Source organism: Peromyscus californicus, unplaced genomic scaffold (assembly GCF_007827085.1).
Source record: "Peromyscus californicus insignis strain IS unplaced genomic scaffold, ASM782708v3 Scaffold_21__1_contigs__length_65335640, whole genome shotgun sequence".
NCBI lineage: Eukaryota > Metazoa > Chordata > Mammalia > Rodentia > Cricetidae > Peromyscus > Peromyscus californicus.
This window is the reverse complement of record NW_026294514.1, coordinates 10,707,001-10,730,846: the sequence shown is the minus strand read 5'-3', so window position 1 is coordinate 10,730,846 and position 23,846 is coordinate 10,707,001. Positions and strand designations below refer to the sequence as shown.

Genomic DNA, 23,846 nt, shown 5'->3' with positions numbered 1-23,846 from the left:
CCAGCTTCCAGTTCTTGAGATTGTATGCTCCAGAACCTAGATGATAACTAATGATTCAGAGTGCCTGTATCTTGGGAAGATATTTTGTAAGCAGGTGGGGAGACTTCACTTCAAGGGGGCTGGTTTTGCATAATCTGCCTCGGAAGACGCATATCAGAATTATTTGGAGAGAAGCATGTTTTTAGATCTTTAGCTTTTTGAGCACCATTTTAAGTTAGTGGAGAGTGAAGCTCTGGTTTAAGTTAGTTGGGAGGGAGTGTCTTGAATCTCTGGTTCTCCAACATGCCAGCACTTCACGCTTTCACTTCATGAATTCTTATTCTCTTACATGCACAAGGTATTGTTCTGCATGAGCCAGCAAAGGGTCAGATGTATAACGTCCCTGTCCTGTGTTCCATGTTGGGAAGATGTTGAATTCACTGTGTAGTAGAAGGTTGGAGGAGTCCCTGGGCTCTCCATCTTCTAGTAAGGCTTTGGCTTCTGAAGACAAAATGCTTAACCAGTGCAAAACTGAAAGTTTTAAATTGATTTTGAGGGCTAAAAATAAAATGATACGGGCAATACGAAGATTAAAGTTCTCTTTTTCCAAATAAAATCTGTATAATATATGTAGTTATGTATATGTGTGTGTATACACACACACACACACGTGCATGTGTGTGTATGTAGAGTGTAGTGTGTGGACATGTATTTTGGTCTCTCGTTGAACCCAGAACTTGCCTGGTAGCCACAAGCCTCTGAAGTCTTCCTGTCTCTGCCCCTCATCTCCACCCTCCGGTAGTTCTGGGATCACTAGCATGCAGAGCTATGCCTGGCTTTCGACTGGGGATTAGAACCTGGGTCTTCTTCATGACTGTACAGCAAGCTCTCTTATCTGCTGAGCCATACTCTCAGTAATGTGTTTCTGATAACTGGAATTCATTGAGTGCTGCTTCTGTGCCAGGGACTGTGGGGCTGTTTGCCATGATTATCTCTTCCAGTCCATGGAGCACCTCCGTAGTTGGCACTCTGTCATCTGCCCTGCACCTCTGATGGATGAGTCTCACGGGGGTGAAGAGCTTGACCAGCGGAAGCGCTGGCCCCAGAGAATGTGTGCCAGCCACTACCCTGGTCTTACTGTATTTACAGATGGTCAGCCTAGTTGTCATGTTTTGTTTTTTTTTTGAGATAGGGTCATTCTGTAGCCCAGGCAGGCCTCAAACTTGCAACTTGATGCCTTAGCCTCCTCAGCTGGAGTTCCAGGCTGGACAGCATTTTATAAAATCCTGTTTTATTTGCCCCTCGTTTTGTATATGTCTTAGCACCTTATAAAAACATAAGGTTTTAAAAATCTCCTTTTCTAATAATACAATAATTGCTCATTAATTATAGAAAAGTGAGCAATTAAAAAGTAGAAAGACACCAAACAATCTCCCATGGACCAAACACTAGGGAATGTGTAGGCCTCCTTCTCCTTGGGCCTCCTTCTATATATACAATATTTTTACCTGTCGCCATTGTAATCTCACAATGTTCATAGTCCATTTTCTTTATTATTATTCCCAATGTCACCTAACACTGAAGCTCTGCTCTTCAAAGTCAGTGGGAAACACTGGTTTCTTTTGTCTCCTTCTGATGTCTGTTCAGTAGGAGCAATCTTTAACTTCCAAGTGGGAAGTGCAGAGCTGGGCCCAGCCTGTGCTGGACAATCAGATTTGTTCCAGCATCTGATGAAAATACTGTGGTGTCTTGAAAATCCACTTCACTTCATCCTCACTGTCATCGGGGAAGGCCACTTTTTAAACCAGACCCCCATTTTGGGCTGCTTTCTTTTTCACCCCTACCTTGTGGTAAACAAAGAGTTAAATTTATGTTGGAGGGGTTCTTTTCTCTTTTTCTTCTTTCCTTCCTATTTTTTTTTAAATATGGAAGAAGGGTATAAAAACATTGTGCCATTCAAGAAACTCCAGTTAATTGATTTCATATTTTGTTTTTGTAAGTCTTGTTGTAGCCCGCATGTTGGGCTTTTTTTCCCCTCTTTAAAAAGCACATACACATCATTGTGTGGGCTAGTGACTGAGTGCTTACGAGTTTCACAATGACAGTCCTGTGTTAAGATGTCCCTTGGCCCAGGGATTAATAGCTGATGACAGTCTGTCTGGTAGCTTCTGGTTTTGCTGTGTGCAGTAGAACGGAGGTTTTCTGAAAGTGTCAGGGGGAAGTGCAGAGGGAGCGCTTTTCTTGTGTGCGGAGTGACTAAAGACAGCCTGAGGTTGGAGATAGGGAATTGGTCAGGCAAGTCAGGAATGCACCTCGTTTGCTCAAACGACTCTGTTTGCACCCTTTCTACCAGACCTCAGGTCCTACTAGGCACGACTATGAGGTAAAACCTCTTGCTTGGGCTCTCTTCAGCATTTTGTAGTTCCAACATGGGTCTGGTTTCTCCCTATAGTCTTAGCAGGTTTGATGTGGACCTGGTTACAGTTCTGTGTATTTAAACGGGGCATGGCAGCTCTTTCCTGTAATCTCAACATGTAAGAGACTGTGGCAGGAAGACTTGGAGTTCAAGGTCAGCCTGGGCTACATGGCATTTGTGCCCTTATCCTAAGTCTTTCCTAATGGTGGCACAGGGTGCCCTCCAGTTGACTGACTTCCTCTTGCCTCCTTTTCTAGAATCATTAACTCACTGTGAGAGCTGTTCTTGCAGGGAGAGACCATTTCCTTTCTCTGTGAGTATGCTGGTGGTTCCTGGAGAGATATAGCTGAGTTTTTTGAATAGACATAGCAAGGGTTGGTCAGTGTTTTATATAACTCAAATTATCCATTAAAATGTGCTCCATGTAACTCAAAATACCAATTTATACAAAAGAAATGTTTTAGGTATAAAACAAATGTTTTATCCTGAATATGTGACTGGAGATTTCTGTGTAACATGATTAAGGGATGATTTGCTTCTGTGTCCTTTCTAACTCTGGTAGATATTTAAATGTACCTACTTGCAATTTAAATTAATGCAGTTAAAAAAATAAACAAATTAAGTTGAGATTAAAAAAAAAAAAAAACCCTTTCCGGCTTTTGGAGGACATTTCCTCTGGTGACTAGTGACAAGACCATGGACTTGCTGAACTCTTAGCACATAATCCTTTAGCCAAGTAATGTAAAAGGAATAGGCCAACTGTGACGTCCATCAGAATTAGGACTTTTGGGGAGGTGGTGTCATCTCATTTTAAATAAGGGAGCCTGACTGCAGAGTTGAGTTTATTTAATAAAGATATTTTATTCCAGGCTTAAACATAGGGGTAAGAAAAAGACAGGCACTCAGAAGGAAAAGACAAACATACCTAGGATCATGGGCTTCTCAGAGTCATAGAAAGGAAGATTTACCCAAGTGTGAGCTTGGGCTCCTTGAGGGAGACTCGCCTGCATTGTCTAGTTTACTAAAGTAGCCAGCTTTCCACGGAACCACACCCTGAAAAGTGTGTTTTCCTCCTCTGTCCTGTTGGATGACTTCTGAGTAGCCGTGAAGACATAGGGTTAGCGTTAGCGGGCTCTTGTATATGTCTCATCCTTTGACAGAGAGTGGTGTGGGCGCCGTGGCTGGTTAGGAGCCGAGCGAGCGAGCGGGCAAACAAGCAGAGCTTGTTGTGCATCCATTTCATGCATACGAATCTTGTGTGCTGTAATTATCCCCATCTCATAGCTGAGACAACTGAGGCGAGGGAGATTAAATGACATGCCCCAGGGTACTCTGCAAATAAGCAGAGAGTCTATCTGCCTCTTGAGGCTGTGGCTAGACCCTGACACCCCTGGCCCACTGTGACGTGATTAAGGCATGGTTGTCACAGTGAATTACTATTAATAATAGTTAGGCATGATGGTGCATGATCATAATCCCAGCACACAGGAAGCTGAGGCAAGAGGGTAGCTGCAAATTTGAGGCCATCCTAGGCTATACTGTAGGACCCATTTCTAAAAACCAAACCAATATAGGCTGATATAAAGCCTTACATATATTACATATAGAGTCACTCATTAAAATGCTAAATATTTCTCTCCTTTTTCCTTTTTTTTTTCTTCAGGGTGTAGAATGGGAGGAAGGGAGAAAGGAAGAGAATTTCAAAGACATTATGAATGCATTCTACTTAATCTGAAATATTTTGACGCTTCTAGAAGAGAGAGATGATTTAATTTCATATATAATTGCATGAAGAATTATAAATTATGTTTTCTAAAATACCTATGACACTAAAGCACAAAATGAACAGATAAAACTGATTTGTTCTCTGACAAATCAAGATATATGGCTGTGTTTTCATTACGAGTGCCGTTTGTGCAGAGGGAGCAGCCGAGTACGTTACCATACGACACGAACCGTTTGCAGGCGGCGCTGCCTCTGCATGGACATCTCGAGGTGATTTATAACCACGCTCAATTATTTTTTCTAAAACATGCTGGCAAGCAAAGCCCAGGTTGAACTTCTGAAGTCCTAGCATGCAGATACATCTTTCTAATTGACCTTTGGCATCAGCTTCCTCCTCCGAAATAAAGTGTTTTATTCTGCGAAGTGAATTCAGGGTTTGGGGTGCCAGATATGACATTATCTCTCAGTGCTTTTGATAGTTTCCTGGAAGATAGGTGTTGACTTCTTCTGAAGGAGAATTTATTCGTAGTAAGAATGAGCAATAATTTTTTTTTTATTCTTCTCATTAGACTGAAACAATCCTGTGTGTTCTAGCTCTCTGTGGTGGAGGAAGATAAAAATACAAAATTAAGGTGTTATTAAATTGAAGCTCTTTTGAAAGGACCTGTGTCCCCTAGCTGACACAGGCATTTGTTTATCCTGACATTGAGAAGGGCTGCGGATGGTTTTGTGTGTAATGCTAGCAATTCTGCGTGAACGAACGAGAGAGCCATCTTGTGTGGAGCAGTTGATGTGAGCTGTGGTCAGTGCAGTCCACCGTGGGGGGACACTGTACAGCGATGGATTGTCACCCGCTCCCTTTTGTGAGCCACCCGATGGGTGACGAATGTGCAGGAATGGGAGCAGATGCCAGATCTGAGTGTCACAGAGGAAAGGGATCCCCTGTGGTAGATCTCTTACACCCGCCTCCAGCGGGACAGGATCAGACACACGGAAACATCACTCCCTGCACCAGGAAGCCGCACTGTGGGCCCTATTACCTTCCCTTCTTGTATATAGGCTCCTCACTGTGTCTTTGAAAGTTGACTGAAGGTGACTGATATCTGAAAGGAAACAAATATAATATTATATAAAATGATACGAATATAATAATAAATGAGGTCGGGATTTGGAAACAGGTTTCCAATACATTGACCGTTGCACATTAGTTCTGAAGCACCTTTAGTCTACAGCATAATAAGCCTGGATGGTCAATTGGTTTACTAGTTACTTGTCTCTGAGAAACTGGTCGGATTTGCTCCGGATGAATGTGGTGGCTCTGACACTGCGCTGTCACCCTGCGAGGTCACGTGGGAGCCGACAGTGTGTCCTGACTGGAGTAGGGGTGGGGTCTCTTACTCTACCCTCTGCACGCTTGTTCCAACTGAAGAGAGTGGGCATGGCATGGCATGGTTGTTAGGGCTGGGTTCTCTGCCATGTGACGGCTGGGTGATAACCGTGGTGATTTCCTGGTCTGTGACTCTACTTCACTTTTTTCATCTGTAAAACAAGAGTGATACTAAGAATCCTCCCTCCGTAGGGTTGTCTGGCTAAAAGAAGTCATGTAGAGCGATTTACACTGCCCTTGACCCATAGCAAGGGTTACGTGGAACCACTGTTAAGATCGTTATTGCTGGTGAGAAGGCCATGCAGGCCTAGTGAGTTAAGTGTGATACCTGGGACTCGTGTAAGGAGAGAACTGACTCCTCAAGGCTGCCCTTGGACCTCCACACACATGCCATCGCATGTGCACCCGGACACGCACATGCGGCCCCCCACGGTAATAATAATGCAAAAATAACTTCTAAAAATACAGTTATTGCGAGGGCTAGGGAATTGGCTCAGTCAATAAAGGTTGGCTGTGCAAGCACGTGGACTTGAGGTCGATCCCCAGGAGCTGTATGAAAAAGGCCAAGTGTGGTATAATGTGACTGTAATCCTAGCATTGGAGTGGTGGAGACAGGAGGATCCCTGAGGAGTTCTGGGCAGCCAGTCTAGTCAAAATGAAAGACCCTGTCCCCCCAGGAATAAGATGTAAAGTGATTAAAACACACACCACACACACACACACACACACACACACACACACACACACACACACCAAATAGATTGTTATTATTACTGTAGAGCACAGAAGCCAGCTAAATCTGTATTTTTCTGTCATTTTCTTAGCTTCAATTCATGCAGTACCTCAACCTGAGATACTGACTCTGAATTCCCAATATTGTTTTCTAGGTCTGTTTGTTTTCTTGTGGTATAAAAAGACTGGACACAGACATAGGGGCATGCCTGTCTTTTAAGTTGGTTGCATCCTATTCCATGGCTCCACATTAACCGGAAAAAGAGGTGTGTGTTTGTTTGTTTGGCGTGGAAGAATTGTTCTGTATCACAATGTCGTCTTCCCCTTTTAAAGTACTTGACATATTTTATGTAGTTGACACTGAAGTGAAGTTCCTCCAGTCATCTCCGTGTAAAGCACAGGAAAGCCATTTAAACTAGTTACACGCGTCTTTTCTTCTCAAGTGGTTCTGCTTACGGGATTGACTTGGACGAATCTGGGGCCATGTGGAACAGAGGAGATAGCAAGAAACAAATTATGGGAATGGCTTCCTCTGGAGACAGATTGCAGCAGGTATCGGTACCCCGGAAAATGTGGATGTCCTGAGAACTGAATTAATCACCTTTGCACCCTCGCTCCATTCTCCCTTCCTTTCTCCTGGAGTATTTCATAGGAGCCTGCTTCGCTACCCAAGACATGTTATTTGGCACCTTCTTCATGAACTAAATGATCAGGACTCCAAAGGAAGCTGCTGAAGCTGCCTAACTAGATGAAGAGTGTAGCTTGTGTTGTGGTCTGTTTAGCTATGTTGTAGCGTAAGGTGATTAGCTAGTATACACAGAGGTAAGGAATCAGATGGCGCTGTGCTCAAAAATAGTTTCAATTTCATTTTATTGATTATTCCCTCGTTTCTGTAGTCATCTTCCATTTTGCTATTTCCTTCCCAGTCCTCACTATTTAAACTCTTCCTGTTCTCTTCCTTTTTTTTAAAAATTTTTATTTAGTTATTTATTTATTTTGGGGGCAGTATTCTCTTCTTAAAAAAAAAATCTAAGTGTGGGAAACCAGCATTTGAAGTAGGCCTGTCTCCTGCCAGCCAGTGGATGTGTGGTCCCAACTCTGTTTTGGTGTGTGCTTATTTTAATGTTAGGATCATCAGCTGAAAGCTAATAATACTCCAAGAAAAGTATAATTATGAAGGTAAATCTGTATCAAAAATTGCATGGTGTACCTCAAAGTCAAATATAATTATTAGTGAATAGCCTTCTATTTAATAATTATCCAGTTGTAGAAGTATACATAAAGTAGTGTTTCAAAAATTATGTACTTAGAAAACCATTCAATTTCTTATAAAATATAATCCACCAGATCTTAGTCAAAAATAATCTGTTTTGGTATAATAGAACCATACCTATATGGAAATAACTGAAATAGAACATAATGTCCTTCTGTGAAATGGTGCTGTGTGGTTACTGCTGAGCCCTGGTGCTCACTCCTTTTGGGTCCGGTGGTTCTATTTTTACTTTTCTGAGTCTTTTCCTCTCGTGGCCTTGGCCTTTCACAGTCACTTCTGTACTCTGTGGCCCTCTGTAGTGGCAGTGTGGGGCCGGGGTGCTGCGAGGGGCTAGGGTAGTACCACGGTGAAGGGTCGCTGGCGAGGGGTGGTGCTGGACCTGCTTGATGCCCTTGGAGGTTACAGAGAGGGAGCTGGGAGCTTGTGGGAGCAAGGGGACAGCCTGGATCAGGGGGTGCAGTGCCACAGGCCCAGTTATATCTGTCCTCACAGGTTTGCATGTCTCTGGAGGACTGGTGACAGGAAATTTGGGAGGTGGTGGGCTGTGACTTCCCTGGAGGAATGAAGGGTTCTGTTGAGTGAAGTGTATACCTCACCTTTAAGTAAATCCTTAGCTCCAGGATTGCAGGTGGCCTGGGTATCCTTATATGCTATCTTAGCGTACACTCGGTGATTTCTTTTTTTCCTTTTTCTTTTTTTGGTATTCAAGACAGGGTGTCTTAGTTAGGGTTTCCATTGCTGTGAAGAGACACCATGGTCATGGCAACTCTTATAAAGAAAGCATTTCATTGGGGTTGGCTTACAGTTCAGAGGTTCAGTCCATTATCATCATGGTGGGACACGGCAGCATGCAGGCAGACATGGTGCTGGAGAAGGAGCTGAGAGTTCTACATCTTGATCCACAGGCAGCAGAAGCAGTCTGTCATTGGGCGTAGCTTGAGCATAGGAGACCTCAAAGCTCACAACCCCAGTGATGCACTTTCTCCAACAAGGCCACACCTATGCCAACAAAGCTACACCTCCTAATAGTGCCACTCCCTGTGGGGGCCAATTACATTCACACTACCTCACAGGATCTCTCTGTATATCCCTGATTGTCCTAGAACTCACTATGTAGATAAGGCTGGACTTGAACTCAGAGCGATCCACCTGCTTTTGTCTCTGGAGTACTAGATTAAAGGCATGTACCATCATGCCTGGCTATGCTCAGTGTTTTTTAACCAGTATGCAGTATTGGTATTAAATGCCCAGTGTTACACTACTATTTTAATCATATCATGCATAGTAGTTAAAATAATGCCAGATAGCACTTTCAATGACTATGTGGTTAATAGTGGATATTTATTTATTTATTTATTTTTTTTTGGTTTTTCGAGACAGGGTTTCTCTGTGTAGCTTTGCGCCTTTCCTGGAACTCGCTTTGGAGACCAGGCTGGCCTCGAACTCACAGAGATCCGCCTGGCTCTGCCTCCCGAGTGCTGGGATTAAAGGCGTGCGCCACCACCGCCCGGCTTAATAGTGGATATTTATAGTAATATTTATAATATAACCTCCATTTTTATTAATTGTAAATAACAGTCATTTTGTTTTATTAGTATTTTCTCCTGGTGCTAGGAGGCTGAACCTAGGCTGTGGCACATGCTAAACACGGCTCTTCCACTCAACTGCACCTCCATTTCTGTTAGGTTAAACAGTCTTATTTATTTGAGGCAAGGGCCACTGATAGAATAGAAAACAAAACTACTCTTTTATTGGAGATAAGTTTTGTGGCCCTCATTCTTCTCTGAGTTTTGTTCTCAGGTTGTATTTGGCTCACAGGGTCTATCCCACTCAGCCTGCCTCTTCTCACGGTCCTCGCTGTTTTGTGTTTTGAGTCTAACATTCTTGACTATTGCTTGGGACGTGGTTTTTACTTCATCAGAAGACAATGTTTTTTCTCCTGTCATAGTGTGCTGCTTACCTCCTCCTGTCTGACCCCATGTGCCAAGGCTTATACTGGACGGATCAGTATGTCTTGGGTTGGGTCTCCAAGAGACTCTGCTTCTGCCGCGGTCATCCTGTGTTGTGACTATGGGAAGCAGGTTGACCAGTAGGACTTGACCTCAGCAGCAGCCACATGGTGTTCAAAAGGAAAGGGGTGTGCAGACTGGGGCAATGACAGCAGTGGGGGAGGGGGCTGGCACTGGAGTCTTGCATGAGCGCTTTGACACACTGAGTCACAGCCCATTATCACTTGCGCTCCTGTCAAAACAATACAGCAGCCTGAACTGCAGCTTGGCTCACTCCTCCTGTCACACATGCTCCTCGTAAGTCATTAGAGTGTTGGCGTGGACTCCTTCCGGGATCAGTCAGAGCTGCATTAGGAGAGGGAGTAGTGGTTATTAATCATCTGTGGCTAATTGTGCCGGGGTAGTTTGGGGGTGTCCTGACAGCACTGTGACAAGGCCTGATTTCCAGGTGCCCCTCGCCCGGGAGAGGATATAAGCACAGTGGCTTTGACGAGAGCCGCACTGGAGTGGGCCAAGCAGCACTGCCCTGAGAGTTCAACAGGGAGAAGCCTCGTTGGGTAGGGAGCTCGGTAGGAGTATCATTGCAAAAATGACTGTTATAGCTCGAGACCTCCAATTCAGATTCCAGAGACTTAGAAAAGGCGAGGGGAGACGAGCCAGAGACAGGGTACCCCTCTTCATGAAACTCGCCTCTTCCGGTTCTGGGAGGAAGGCCTTGCCAAGGACATGGCCTTTTATTGCACCCTCGGGTCTTTGGAGCTTGAGAAATCAAGTTTTTCATCTGATCCGGTGCTTCTCAGAAAAATCCAGGATTCTCTGGGAAGGGAGAGGGAAAGTGGATATTGGTCGGCAAGTCGCAGCATTGGCCACAGTGTGTTTGTGTCTGTCGTGGGAAATCAAGACAGGCAGAGAGCAGAGGGGCAGAAAGCCGAGAGTGCCAGCAAGGCCTCCTGATTAGATTCAGATAAAACAACCTCAGAGTTCAGTTTCAATTTGGGGTCTGTTGAACAAAAAAAATTAGACAATGAATTAGGAAGGCTTTGAGCACAGCACTGCCATTGGGCTGGCTGTGCAGACAGAAGCATGGCTCTGAGCCCTGCTTTTCTTAGCTCTATCAAACTGGGGACTTACTGGAACACGTACACAGGAGAACGCGGACTTCAAAGCCAGAAGGTGTAATGCCAAAGAGAGACCTGGGCTTTGAAATACTGCTTCCAGATTTTTTTTTTTTTTTTTTTTTTTTTTGCGTTGAGGATCGAACCCAGGGCCTTGTGCTTGCTAGGCAAGTGCTCTACCACTGAGCTAAATCCACAACCCCTGCTTCCAGATTAAATGCTGAGTAAGTCATGAAAATAAGCATGCAGGTTATGGGAAGTTGTACATTTTATTAACTGTCTTTCCCTACTTTGTGGGACTAATGAACTGGCAAAAGTGTTTCATGGATTAATTTGAAATATTTAGCTTAAAACAACTCTCTAATATTCCTTGGCATGAGTGGGTTTTTTTTGTTGTTGTTGTTGTTTGTTTTTTTGTCAGCCATATAAGCATCCACATACTGTAAAGAAAAGAGGACATGACTGATTCCTGCTCCTGCTCCAGAGATCATTTATAATGTAACAGTTTATCACGCAGTCTTTCCTGATAAATAGTTTGGTTATTTCCTCTGTATGTAGACACTTTCTGATGCTTGCTTCTGCCCATTTCACCGGGCAAACTCCAGATCAAGGTACACGTGAGGTTGCCCTCCGTCTCCACTGCCTGCCCACAGGCTCTTGGGCGGCTTCCCTGTTCTCCGATGTAGCGTTTGCCCTGGGAGCAGAGGTGGGCACACTCACTTTATCAGCTGCTCGTCTCTGTTCCCTCCCAGCCTGTGAGGTACCCTGTGCTGTGCACACCCACCCTCTGCTGGCTCATCCTATACAGCAGCTACCAGGAGCCCTGGGGTGCAGGTGCGCGGCAGGACCTCCCGTGAAGACCCCAGTGCTTGTTTGCCGCTGATAGTGTAGCTCTCTCCTTCATTTTATCTCTAAACGAGAATGGCACACACGCTTATCACGTTGTGAGGATAAGATTATATTCAAACGATGTTCTTAGCGCAGTGTTTTAACACCTGGCAGGTATTCATATTAAAAATTTGGGAGCTGGCTGGGCGGTGGTGGTACACGCCTTTAATCCCAGCACTCGGGAGGCAGAACCAGGCGGATCTTTGTGAGTTCAAGGCCAGCCTGGTCTACAGAGCGAGATCTAGGACGGGCACCAAAGCTACACAGAGAAACCCTGTCTCAAAAAACCAAAAAAAAAAAAAAAAAAAAAGAAATGGATGCTGGGAAGATGGCTTATCATGCAAGAGTTCCTAAGGACCCTGCCAGACATCTCACTGCCTGTAACTTAAGGTCCCAGGACATTGATGCCTCTGGCCTTCACAGGAACCTGTACTCATGTGCACCTCCAACACCGAGGCTCGCACGCAACTCCAGATACTACAAATCACTCTTTAAACATTGAAAGACAGTAAGTAGGACAGTATTGACTTGTCAGGAACACAGCCTCTTTCTCTTGCTTTGTGCTGGCATACAAACAAAAGCAGAGATTTAGAGGGGCATGCAGCAGGACCCTGGGCTGCCCCTGGGGAGCTATTTCATTCTCCTTAGTAAGTAAGGGGTTAAGTTTTGAGTGAGCATGGGATGGCAAAGACAGAAGTGAAAAAAAATTTTTTTTTTCTAAACATAAAGAGCGACTTGGAAAGAAGCCTGTCGGGTGGCTAAGGAGGCCCTCCCGGAGAATGAGAAGGGAATGTATGTGGCAGCGGAGAGTAAATGATTCAATATGATTTGAATTTGATACATAGTAATGTGGCTCAAGTGAGATCTTTATCAGAGGAAGAAAGAAACTACTCAGGATTCATAAATGCCATTTATTAGCAATTACTATTTGGGCTTCTTTAATTAGAAAAAGTCTCCAGGCATCTGAGATCACTAATGGAGCTTTGGAGGTAAGAGGACAAAAGGACTTTTATGGTTTTTTTTTTTTTTTTAAAAAAAGCTAAAACAACAACAACAACAACAAAACCCTTCTTTATTTTTGTATTTACAAAGGTGACTGTAAATGTTTTACCAGCCTGTAAGTGTATGTTTTGATCTACTTTTACACTTATTAACGGCATAGTTACAGTAGGAAAATTCATCACAGGTTTTAACACTTTTTTTATGATAGGCCTATGATGTCATTCATATGTAATACATTGCATTAAAAAAGTGACCACCCGGAGCGGACAGTTAAAATAATGGAGCATTCATTCTACTGAACCTGCTTCCTAAAATAGTCCTCCATTAAAGTCACAGTAATGTGCTCTGAGAGGGACACTTTTAGGGGGCTGCAATCCCACTTCTAAATTGGAGATTTGTAAAGATGATTAATTGTTGACAGATGATAATGGGAAATTTTGAGCTCCAAGGCTTGCACATTGTCCTATCTGCGTGGCTTATCTGCCCTGAGGGGTGGTTGGAGCCTGTCCCATTTTTATCATTTTTACTCAAATACCACAAAAGTGCCCCACCCCAGGACAATGACACTTTACAATCAACCCAAGATTTCAGCATTCCTCCTAGCTGCCTTAAATATCACTGAAATAATCTCTAAGCCTAGGATTAGATTTAGCAGACCAAGTGTCCTTTGAGGTCAGAGTTCAAGGAGTCCTGGTTAGCATTCTGGGTGTGGAGAGGGAAAGATAGTCACTCAAGACACTTTCCTAAACAAAGGTTTCATTCTGTAGGGCTTTAAAAAAAAAATCCCTCAAATAGCCCTAACAGCTGAACACACACACACACACACACACACACACACACACACACACAGAGTTTGTAATCTCTATGCTAGAATGTTTACACCCGTTATTAATGACCCTGGCCTATAGAGTGTGTACAAACCCAAAGAAAAAAGCCCGTGAAGGTGGGGGTGGCCGTGGAGAGCAAGGCATGCCCACAAACTTCCTCCCGCCCTCATTCCTTGCAGACTTGTAATTAAATCCAGACTTGCCGCAGTATCATTACATAGTGAAGATGAGCTGGAAGCTCTTTTGAAGTTAAATTTCTTAACATTACCCCCTGCCGTAGAAAGGGCATTGCCTTGCTGTGACCAATCTTTAAAAACAGAGCAATGCTAAGCGGTGCGTTCACATTCTCAGCAAAGGAGTCTCCTCCAGTGGGACTCGGTATTTCTTTTTTTCTTTTTATTTTGAGACAGGGTTTCTTTGTGTAGCTTTGAGCGCCTTTCCTGGAACTCATTCTGTAGCCCAGGCTGGCCTCGAACTCACAGAGATCCTCTTGCCTCTGTCTCCCAAGTGCTGGGATTAATGGCATGCACCACCACCGCCCGGTGGGACTCCATATGGCATATAAATGTAATATACCTTGTCTTGATTTTTCAAGGATGGTGTTGAGAACATCTAGTAGGCAGAACTGTGGAGTACAGACTAATGTAGCCACAATCAATGGGTTTGTTCACTGCTCTGTGAGTGGGAAAAGCTCTTCCTCAGGGTCGCAGTGTTTACAGAACAGTGTCATAGAACCCGAATTGATCTGGAAAATGTTGGAAGAATACATATGATCTAAATTCTGCTTTCTAACTCATTTTCTCTATTGTTCCATATCAATAAATGTTCTGCAAAAGTCCTCCCCTCCAGTGGAACATAGTCTGCTATGAAAATGAATAGAAGGAGGTACACCACGGGCTGAGGGTGGAGCGTGGGATGGGCTCTTGGGATTGTATTTACACCACAACACAATTAAAGATCATGTCTTTCCATACCCATCATGTTTAGGAATCTTCCTCTGACTTCCTTGCTTCCTTGGTGTAGCTTCGCTGGGCTCTTCCCAGGGATATTTGTGTGTGTGTGTGTGTGTGTGTGTGTGTGTGTGTGTGTGTGTGTGTGTGTGTGTGTGTTGGTGGTTGTGTATGGGTCTCACTTCTTGGAGAGTGACGTGTGCAGCCTTTGTTTTGCATCTTCTCTTACAGGTTAATTGTAAACTTGTCTTTGAAGCTGATTGTTGCTATTGCGTTTTCTACAACATAGGTATTTGGGAAGTATGATCAAGCCTGCCTAAGACTCCTTTTTTAGTAGACCAAACAGCAGCAGGTCTTCGTGTCTGGCCACTCTTCTGTCCCTTGTGTTCTGTGTCACCCCTTTATCTTGTGGCCGTCCAGCTGTCTGTGACTGTCCCACACGGACTCATCTCATTACCTGGGCTGTGATCTTGCCTGTCTAGAAAGGTATTAATTCTTTTTATAGAGGTTTACAATAGTGGCTCCCATGAAATCATTTTAGTATTATCAAGTTTGTTTTCACATTGTTTTAAGTGAATTCCTGTCAGGTCAAAATTATTTATATATGTAACTTAAGTTCATCAATTGAGCCGGGTGGTGGTGGCGCACGCCTTTAATCCCAGCACTCGGGAGGCAGAGGCAGGCGGATCTCTGTGAGTTCGAGGCCAGCCTGGTCTCCAAAGTTCCAGGAAAGGCGCAAAGCTGCACAGAGAAACCCTATCTCGAAAAAACCAAAAAAAAAAAAAAAAAAAAAAAAAAAAAAAATTCATCAATTGATTTTTATTTCTGGTTTTATTTTGTCTGGTTAATTGCTTTAGACACTAAGAATCAATTTATCTTTTTTCTTTCTTTTTTCTTTCCTTCCTTCCTTCCTTCCTTCCTCTCTTTTTTTCTTCCTTCATTCCTTTTTTCTTTCTTTCCTTCTCTCTCTCTTTCTTTTTTGGTATTTTTGAGATAGGGTCTTGTATAGCCCAGGCTGACCTCAAACTTGCAGTGACCTAGAATCCTGGTTTTCTTGCCTTTAGCTCCCATGTGCTGGGATTATAGGCCTGTGCATGCCTGACCAGTTTGAATCTAAACCAAGTCACCCATTATATTGGCATTGTGAAATCTACAATGTTTTTTTATAAGCATCATCATCTAATTTACTGACAGAATGTGAAGGGACAGGAGAAAAGATAAGCTCAAATCCTGGGTTGTAACTGAATACCAAATTCCCAGCTGTTAATGTTCAGGCACAAACTCTGGACCTGGAACCGTATTACCTGGTCCACTGAGTTATTTTAAAGGACTTCAAGTGTTTTTACCTTTCCTGTTATGATAAAAGAACACGATTGCAGTTTGGACTGAACTTTTTGGAGCTCAGTTTGTACTGCTTTGGAATTTCTTTTTCTCTGTGATATTATTTATTTATATATTTATATCACATTCAGTTGTCACTTCTAGAAATACTTGCACTGAGATGTGGGTCCTTGGACCAAGAGACTTAACATTTCCAGCAGTCTGTATTCTTTCCTAACTTTATTCCTGTGTTCACCCTAGGGTTTCCTTAGTTACCACTCTAGCATTTCAAGTTCAAAGCTGCTTTTGCCCCAGCAGGAAAGGTGGGAGTAGGTGGGCAGTTGGTTTTACCTCCAGGTTCTGCATCTTTCTAACATGACGTCACTCCCACAGACAGAACAACCATCTCTTTCTAGATCTTTGTCTCTGGCAAGTTAGCAGGGTTCGGAATCTAGATCTTTGGGCCTGCGCATTCTTTATAAGATTCTTAGAGAGTCCCTGCTTCATTTTCCAGAGTTCCTGCGAGGCTGAAGAATTTAAGCCCCTGGAGAATTTCCTGAGCTGCCAAACAAAAGGCTAGAAAGTGGAGTCTTTAGACTGCCCCTCCCTGTTAGGCAGCCATCCACCTTATGCAAAGTTACTTTACTTCAGCATACTTCTTGTGTCAAATGGGATGAAAGCTATCCTTACTGAAGTTGTGAGATATTAATGATCATGAGATGACGTCATAGCCAATGAGGGGTATTCTTATTGCTATCATGTCCATGATGTTGCTTGCCCATTCATGTAACTCTTGTCTTATGAATCTTTTAATGGTTTTATAACTATTTTAAACTTTCCTTTAGGCACCTCCATCTATGAAATCATACTCATTTTCCTTCAGCTTTTTAATAGTTTTTTTAAGTTACGGAATACTTAGCTCCTCTAAGAATTCCACTGTTGTAACCTCTAGGAGAAGTTGTTTTTTTTATATTTTTTTCTTTTCTTCCTCTCCCCCCTCCACCCACAGGGTTTCTTTGTGTAGCTCTGGCTCTCCTGAAACTCTGTAGACCAGGCTGGCCTCGTACTCATAGAGATCTGCCTGCCTCTGCCTCCTGAGTGCTGGGATTGAAGGAGTACACCACCACCGCCCACTATGATTTTGTACAGCTTTATGTTCTTCTGTGGCTAGAGAGATGGCTCTGTGGTTAACAGCACATGCTGCTCTTGCTGAGGACCTGAGTTCAGTTCCCAGCACCCACATCAGACAGCTTGTAACTCCAGCTGCAGGAGGGTTTGATGCCTCTTCAGGTGCCTACATTCAAGTGCAGAGCCCCCCCTGCCCCCACATAAACAGTGTATTCTCCTGAATTGAGGCCGGCATGGCTCATCTACATAAAGGCATTCATTCTGCCTACCATAGTGAGCACTGGGAAGTGGAGGACCATAAGGCAGCCCCAGACTTCAAGGTACTCAGCTCTTAGAAAGCCCTGCAGAAACTTCCGCTCTGTAGTGGGGGATTCTCGGCAGAAAACTTTGGAATTTTTTTCCTGGTTATTTTTTTTTTCACAGTTTATTTGGAAAACTGTACATTGTTAGTGTATAGGGTTTAGACTTTGGAGAAAAGAGAAGAGACTCCTGGTAGCATAATGATGAGACTGTAGATTTCATTGTTTACAATGCAGCTTTCTCCAGGGTCAGTGGGAAGAAGGCTCTGCCTTGGGTGAGGGCCATGTGTGCAGTATGCGGGGAACAAGAGTAGTAATTACTTTGGACTATTTCATTTTCATGTAATTAAACATTCTTAAATTTTTAGAATTTCTCAATAAGAATAGATTTGAGGAATTTTACCCGACAAGCTTTTCCCTTCTTTTCTTTTTTAAGAATATATCCTCTAGAAATAAGCATGTGGAGTTTGATTTCTTTACCATGAATAATTGTACTAAAATATCTCAAGGACATGTTCTAAATTTGCGGTTGTTATGTGTGAAGGTTCAGAACACTTTTCAGGAAACAGCTTCCTTTTCCTGGAAAAGCAAAATAGCAAAACAAGTAAACAAATAAACAACTCACTACCCTTACCCAAAATCCAACCAACCAAACACAACAGAACACGCCCTATAAACCTAAAAGGTGATGCTAATAATGGTGAAGTGTTCCTTGTGCCCCTAACTGTGCAAAGCATGCAGTTCTTTCTCTTCACCTACACACCCCTCACCTCCATTTCCCCCCTGGCCTTTCTGTGCATCCTCAGGACACACGCTCCCTGTTCTTGTATTTCCTAGTTCCCTGAGCGGCCTGCCTGGCTTCCTAGTCCCTGGAGACCTCGGGAATTGGGTCCCCTGGTGGCAGCCCCTAGAATTGTTATTTCACAGGTCCTGTGTGGGGGGATGTCTGTGACCCCAGTTTGAGAACCAGTGCTGCAATCCAATCGTCCTTGGCTTCTGTTCCCTCTGATGAAGTCGATATTATGCAGGGCCCCTTCTGAAGCTCTTTGTTGCTGAAGAACAGACTGCTCGGTGGGCCAGAACAGATTGTCACCATGTAAATGCGGAGTCAAGGGACATAATTTTACGGGCTCACACCTATCTCCCAGCCAAAGGCATTTCAGGTTAGTTGTTTGCCTGCACTGGTGAAGGAATATGGTCTCATTTGAACTGGGACAACCCTAGCTCTGGGTACATTCTGTGGTACGATGTTTGCCAACTCCCATTCAGCCCGTGCATTTATAATCATCAACTGTTTCCATGCATTGAGTCATGGCAGAAAAACCTCTTCTTTGTAGAACCTCATTAAGATTTCAGTTGCTAACAGATTTTATTTTACAGTTCCAGCTTTCATGATATTAAGATATGGAGATTTGGGCTTCTGGGAGGGACTGTTTACAAGTCGAAAGCTTTTTGCTGTGGGAGCATCACCATGTTTCCAAGGGCACAACCAGAAAGGAAAAGAAAAGGATGGGCTGACAGTCTGATTGACGTGACGTCAGACTTTGACAGCACAATAAAGGATGCTAAGTCACTTTAAAAATATTATTTGTTTGAGACCTGTGTGGTTTTACTTACTATAGCAATTATTTTAAATGATGTTTTTGTAAATTTTATTTGGGGTGGCCAGAAAGACGCATCACATTGGTAAAATAGGAGCATTTTAAAATGAATATTTCTTTATGTTTGTGGTATCTAGATGGTAGACAAACAAGCCCAGATTCAAATGACACTTTTTTTTCCTTTCAGGGTAGCAAACAAATTATACTATGCCATTTTATATCTTAAGAGTTGTTCACTCCTGTGCACTCCAAACCCTTTTTCTAAATAATGTGTGCTTCTTTAATGATGGTTGGCGACAATGAGGTGAGGGTTATCGGCTTTGTTGTTTCTAGGTGCCTGCTGTACCCCGGCTTCTTTCTGCTGACTTGGTCATTGCTTAGGCCTGCACCAAGGGGCCCTGGGCTATACTAAGGGAGCATAGATCTGTCCACAGCTGGAGGCCCTGGCCTGTAGATGGTGGTTGTGTGTGAAAATTCTCATCTCTCTCCTGATGTGATGTTACTGTGCCTTCCCTGGGGAGGCCCTGGCCACTCCCCCCCCCCAGCAGTCCTCTCTGCTGCTTTGTGGGGTGAGTCTTCCACATGCAGCCCGGCTGCTCTTGCAGGCCAGAGGCCGTCTGGATTTCTCTGTTTGCTTTGCCTTTGCAACCTCTCCCTGAAGACCCTCACTTGACCTTGTTCCCTCTCCTCACATTACCTGCTCTTTCTCTATGGGTGATCTCATGGCCCTGGTTGACAGACAGTGCCTCCTAGTGAGAGTGTCACTGTTCTTGCTTTGGATCCCGCCATCCCAGGAGCCCCTGTGAGGATGGTTGCTGAAGACATGCAGGGTAAGGGAGGACTGAGTTTCTGCAGATCTGCTATGTGATTGATTTGCTTTGTTAACATTCTCATCCTGCCTCTGTGATCATCAGTATATGGTTGCTTAACATCCTTTTGGGCAATATCATATCTGTTCATAATTCTAGCCAAAAATTTCTGAATTAGAGGCTTTCTCGGTTCAAAATAGATGAGATTTCATGAAAGATCTGGGGCTTCAGAATGCCAACGGCTCTTTTTCATGTGTGGTTGCTTCTCTGATTTCCAGGAGAGTGTAGCAATTTGACAGTAGTACACAACTCCATTGAGAAAAATCTGTCAGGTACAGAATGGAGTGAAAGACAAAATAAAATGGCCTGTCCATGCCCCTTCCGGGGCAAGGATGCATTGTTTTAACAGCTGGGTGATTACAGTTGAAATCTTCTCAGTAGCCCGTAGTGTCTTCCTCCCCTCCACATAGGCAATAATGTAGATATGCTATTAATACATGCACACTGTTACACCCACTATACATATGTGTATGTCTGTGTCCACACCCATACCAAAAAACACACATGTAAATCTATCATCTGTATCTTTTCACTTGTTGTTAGTATTTTTCATGGCATGAATTTTGAATGCCTGTTTGTATCTGCATGTCACCAATTAACCATCTCATTTGGTGTAGACACACTATTTAGAATTTATTTTTGCAAGTAACTTTTTAATAAAAAATTATGTATTTGAATTCCATTCTGTTCCTGATTAATTAGTTGGTGGTAGTGGGTAATAGTTTAAAATAACTTGAAAAATCTAGATTCTATTCCTAGTTGACATTTGTGATTGATTTTCATTGACATCTAAGGTGTCATGTTGTCAAATTTCAGACTTTGCATTTAATTAGTGTTTTTTTAAATTATAGTTATCTTGGAATTAAGGTTTCCTTGGGAGGAGGGGTGTCTCAGGCTGGCCTCAAACTGGCTATCTAGTTAAGAATGATCTTGAACTCTTGATCCTCCTGTCTCTGCCTTCCAAATTAGAGTTAAAAAATACACAGTTCATTTGAGTATGAGCTGGTAGCATTGTCCTGATTTAAAGGTCAAACAGGGTCAGTCAGGGAGTCTGTAAAGCATGCTTGAAGGGACAAGGTTGCTAATTGGAATATTCTGTGGTATAATGGTCAGCAAAGGTTTTATTGTGAGGTATGCCATGCTCGCCAAGGAATACAAGTGATTTTTATGTTTAGTATTAGAAAATAGATACTAAAACAAGCATTCTGGTTTGTACATACTGCTAGAAAAATAGAATATTGCTAGTACCTTCCAAACTGTCTCTTTTTAATTGCTAATTTATTCTTATCAATGCAATTTAGTTTTTGTGAATGTGTGCCAAAGAGCTCAGTAGCCACAGAGTAGCCTGGGAAGAGTTGACATTTTCTGTTTCTTCTGCTTTTTCCTGCCATCCCTCCTTACTTTCCCTTTCCCCATCCTCCTGGTGTCTCAACCCTCCACTCGGATCCACTTCTGCCCCCTCCCCCGCAGCATGAGTGGCCACAGGGACAGTATTGACCAGTACTGCCATCTGAGCCACCTGACCTCCCCAGGTTTGGATTTTCTGTTTAATTTAGAGTAAGATCCATGTTTTCCCTGAACTGCAGAGTCCCTCTGATCTCTGCTGGGTCACTGTTCACTGTTCACCCCTGTACCGGCTCCTGTCTGCTCACCACTCACCCCTGTATGACTCCCATCCACAGCAGCTTCCTAGTTCTCTGCTCAGCCACATCTGGCTACTGTGTGCAAGGTGGGTTCCTTTTCATCCCTAGGGGCCATTCTCCTTGACTTCCTGATTGTTCTTTCTCTGAGCATACTATTATTTCTGTTCTTAGCACTTGCTACATTTTTAATTATACCTTTGCTTGTTGGTTAGTAGACTTTAAGTCTGATGAGTGTAGTTACATGTCTGTCTCATTCACCACGCTGCACTTCCATTACCTGGGTAGACACACAGTATTGAAATAGATGAATGAATTAGAGTTTGGCGATGCCTTTGGACACTATTTTTTAGTATTACAAGGCTTCTTACATTCAAAATATTTGTATGGTATTGTGGGTGTAACAAAATTGAGCCACTGAACTAGGCCTGTGTTCTTGGGTCTACTTGTGCTGGCCATGTGTATTATTTTTTAATCCCCACTGACCCATTTATTAAGTGCCACCAATTTAGGTCAAATACTCAGAGAAATTATTTTTGTTTCCAGTACTAATCTCAGATATGCAGGACAGAAAGATTTATCCAACATACTACAGTGGAGGGCTCTTGATATAACAGAAAGAACGTGAGTTCTGGGGTCATGGAACCCTGAGAGTGGAGAGTAGTTATGCTGAATCTACATCACATTTTATCCCTACTTTTCCTCTCACAAGCAATGATATCCACCTCATTGGTTGGTAGTAATGGTTGATAGGAGATAATACATGCTAAATTCTAACATGGTGCTGTCCATGGATAGATGCTTAATTTATGATGTTATTTGTTTTTATTACTTATGTACCTATATAATCAGCTGTTTAATTCTTTCCTCCTCCCATTTGGTCCTCCGGGAAACTGAGACTGTTTGCTTTGTAGGAGTAATGTAGAGATGAAGTGGAATAATATGTACGTGTACTGATGCACGGTACTTACTGATGCATGGTACTTACTGATGCATGGTACTTACTGATGCATGGTACTTACTGATGCATGGTACTTACTGATGCATGGTACTTACTGATGCATGGGATTTACTGATACATGGTACTTACTGATGCATGGTACTTAGTGATGCATGGTACTTACTGATGCATGGTACTTACTAATGCCTGGTACTTAGTGTTGCATGGTGCTTACTGATGCCTGGTACTTAGTGTTGCATGGTGCTTACTGATGCATGATGCTTACTGATTGTGGTACTTACTGATGCATAATGCTTACTAATTGTGGTACTTACTGATGCTTGGTACTTATTGATGCATGGTTCTTACTGACTATGGTACTTACTGATGCATGGTACTCAGGCAACTCTCCTGCCTTGTCGTTGCCTGCAGTGAGTGAATGTGGGTGCTTAGTGGAAGAGCTGGACCCAGTTACTTGGCCGCAGTTTTAGTCTTTAAGTTCATTGGTCCATTCGACAGCTGGTTTTGGAGGTGCTCAGATTAGTGCCGGGACTGCAAGGACAGTGGGATAGGAAATGAGCGTTTATAGGAAGTAGTCGTCATTTACCTCGTGAGTGAATCTGCAGCGCAGTGGGATTGTCTCTCAGGGATGTGGGGAGGGTGCTGTTCCCCCTGGAGGTCTATGTGAGGTCCGTCTCAGAGGCTGGGAAGACATTAGAGGGGACCAGTCACCTTGATGCTCCCAGTCAGACAAACCTCGCCTTCAGTGAAAAATTTTTGTACCTTAGGCAAATTGTTTATCCTAATGGGAAGTGGAGATATTCTATCACAGGACTTTTGTGAAGGTTAACACAATGAGAAAGTGGGAACACACCATTATGTATAAGTACATATTCTTTGCAATCAAATGAGATTTTGTGCGCTTTTGTATGTACCAGGAGATTGTAGAATAGCTTCCAATCCCAGGAGGCCATCTCTGCAGGACTTTATGAGGTGACCTGTTGGTTTGTTGTTCTCAGCTTTGGTAAGCCTAAACCCTATCTTACCTGTCAAAGTTCAGAGACTGGTCGGTCACCACCATCTGCACCTCAGCTTCTTAACACTTTTGCTTGGTCATGTACGTGTCCTCCTTAGCAACTTACATACCATAATGCCTTTCTCGCTCGAGAGTCTAAGCAGGAAATCAACCGTTTTAGCTCTGCATTATTGTTTCTCTATGATAACGACAAATGGGAAGGGCATTTTGTTCAGCCAGCCTTTCAAAACTGACAGAGAACCCGGATTCACAGATCTCATTTAATGCCACCGACAGCTCTGAGCAGGGGCCATGGGCTGAGCGGACTGAGCGAGGAGAGGTGAGGGCTTTGACTGTGGCATTCTAGGCGAAGGCTTTTCACTTTAGGGAGGAAAAATACTACTTTTCTTCTCTACACTTCTAGGTCCTCAGGCTGGGACTTTGTAAGTCAGACTGACAGAAGACAGACTAACAGGAGAAAAACAAGTTTATGAAGAGTTGCCTCTGTGTCTGACTCCTTCCAGAGACCTTTAGTTCAGTGTGCCGAGTGGCATTTTTGGGGTAACATTCTGCTCCCATTCAGTGCTGTTCCTGCCTCTAAGCTTTGTCTGATTTCGCATTCTCAGACTCCATTGTTCTCATGCTGACAGGCTTTCCTATCTCTCCTCACCTGGGCAGTCGTGAGCTCTAAATGGTGTCTGCTTGACAGCAGTTTCCCATGGCCCGAGTTC

General features: G+C 43.4%; 1 protein-coding gene across 6 annotated transcripts in view; it reads left to right on the top strand.

Moving 5' to 3' along the window:
• Positions 1 to 23,846, top strand: part of Satb2 (SATB homeobox 2) — a 179,041-nt gene that overhangs the window by 40,123 nt on the left and 115,072 nt on the right. The window lies entirely within an intron of this gene.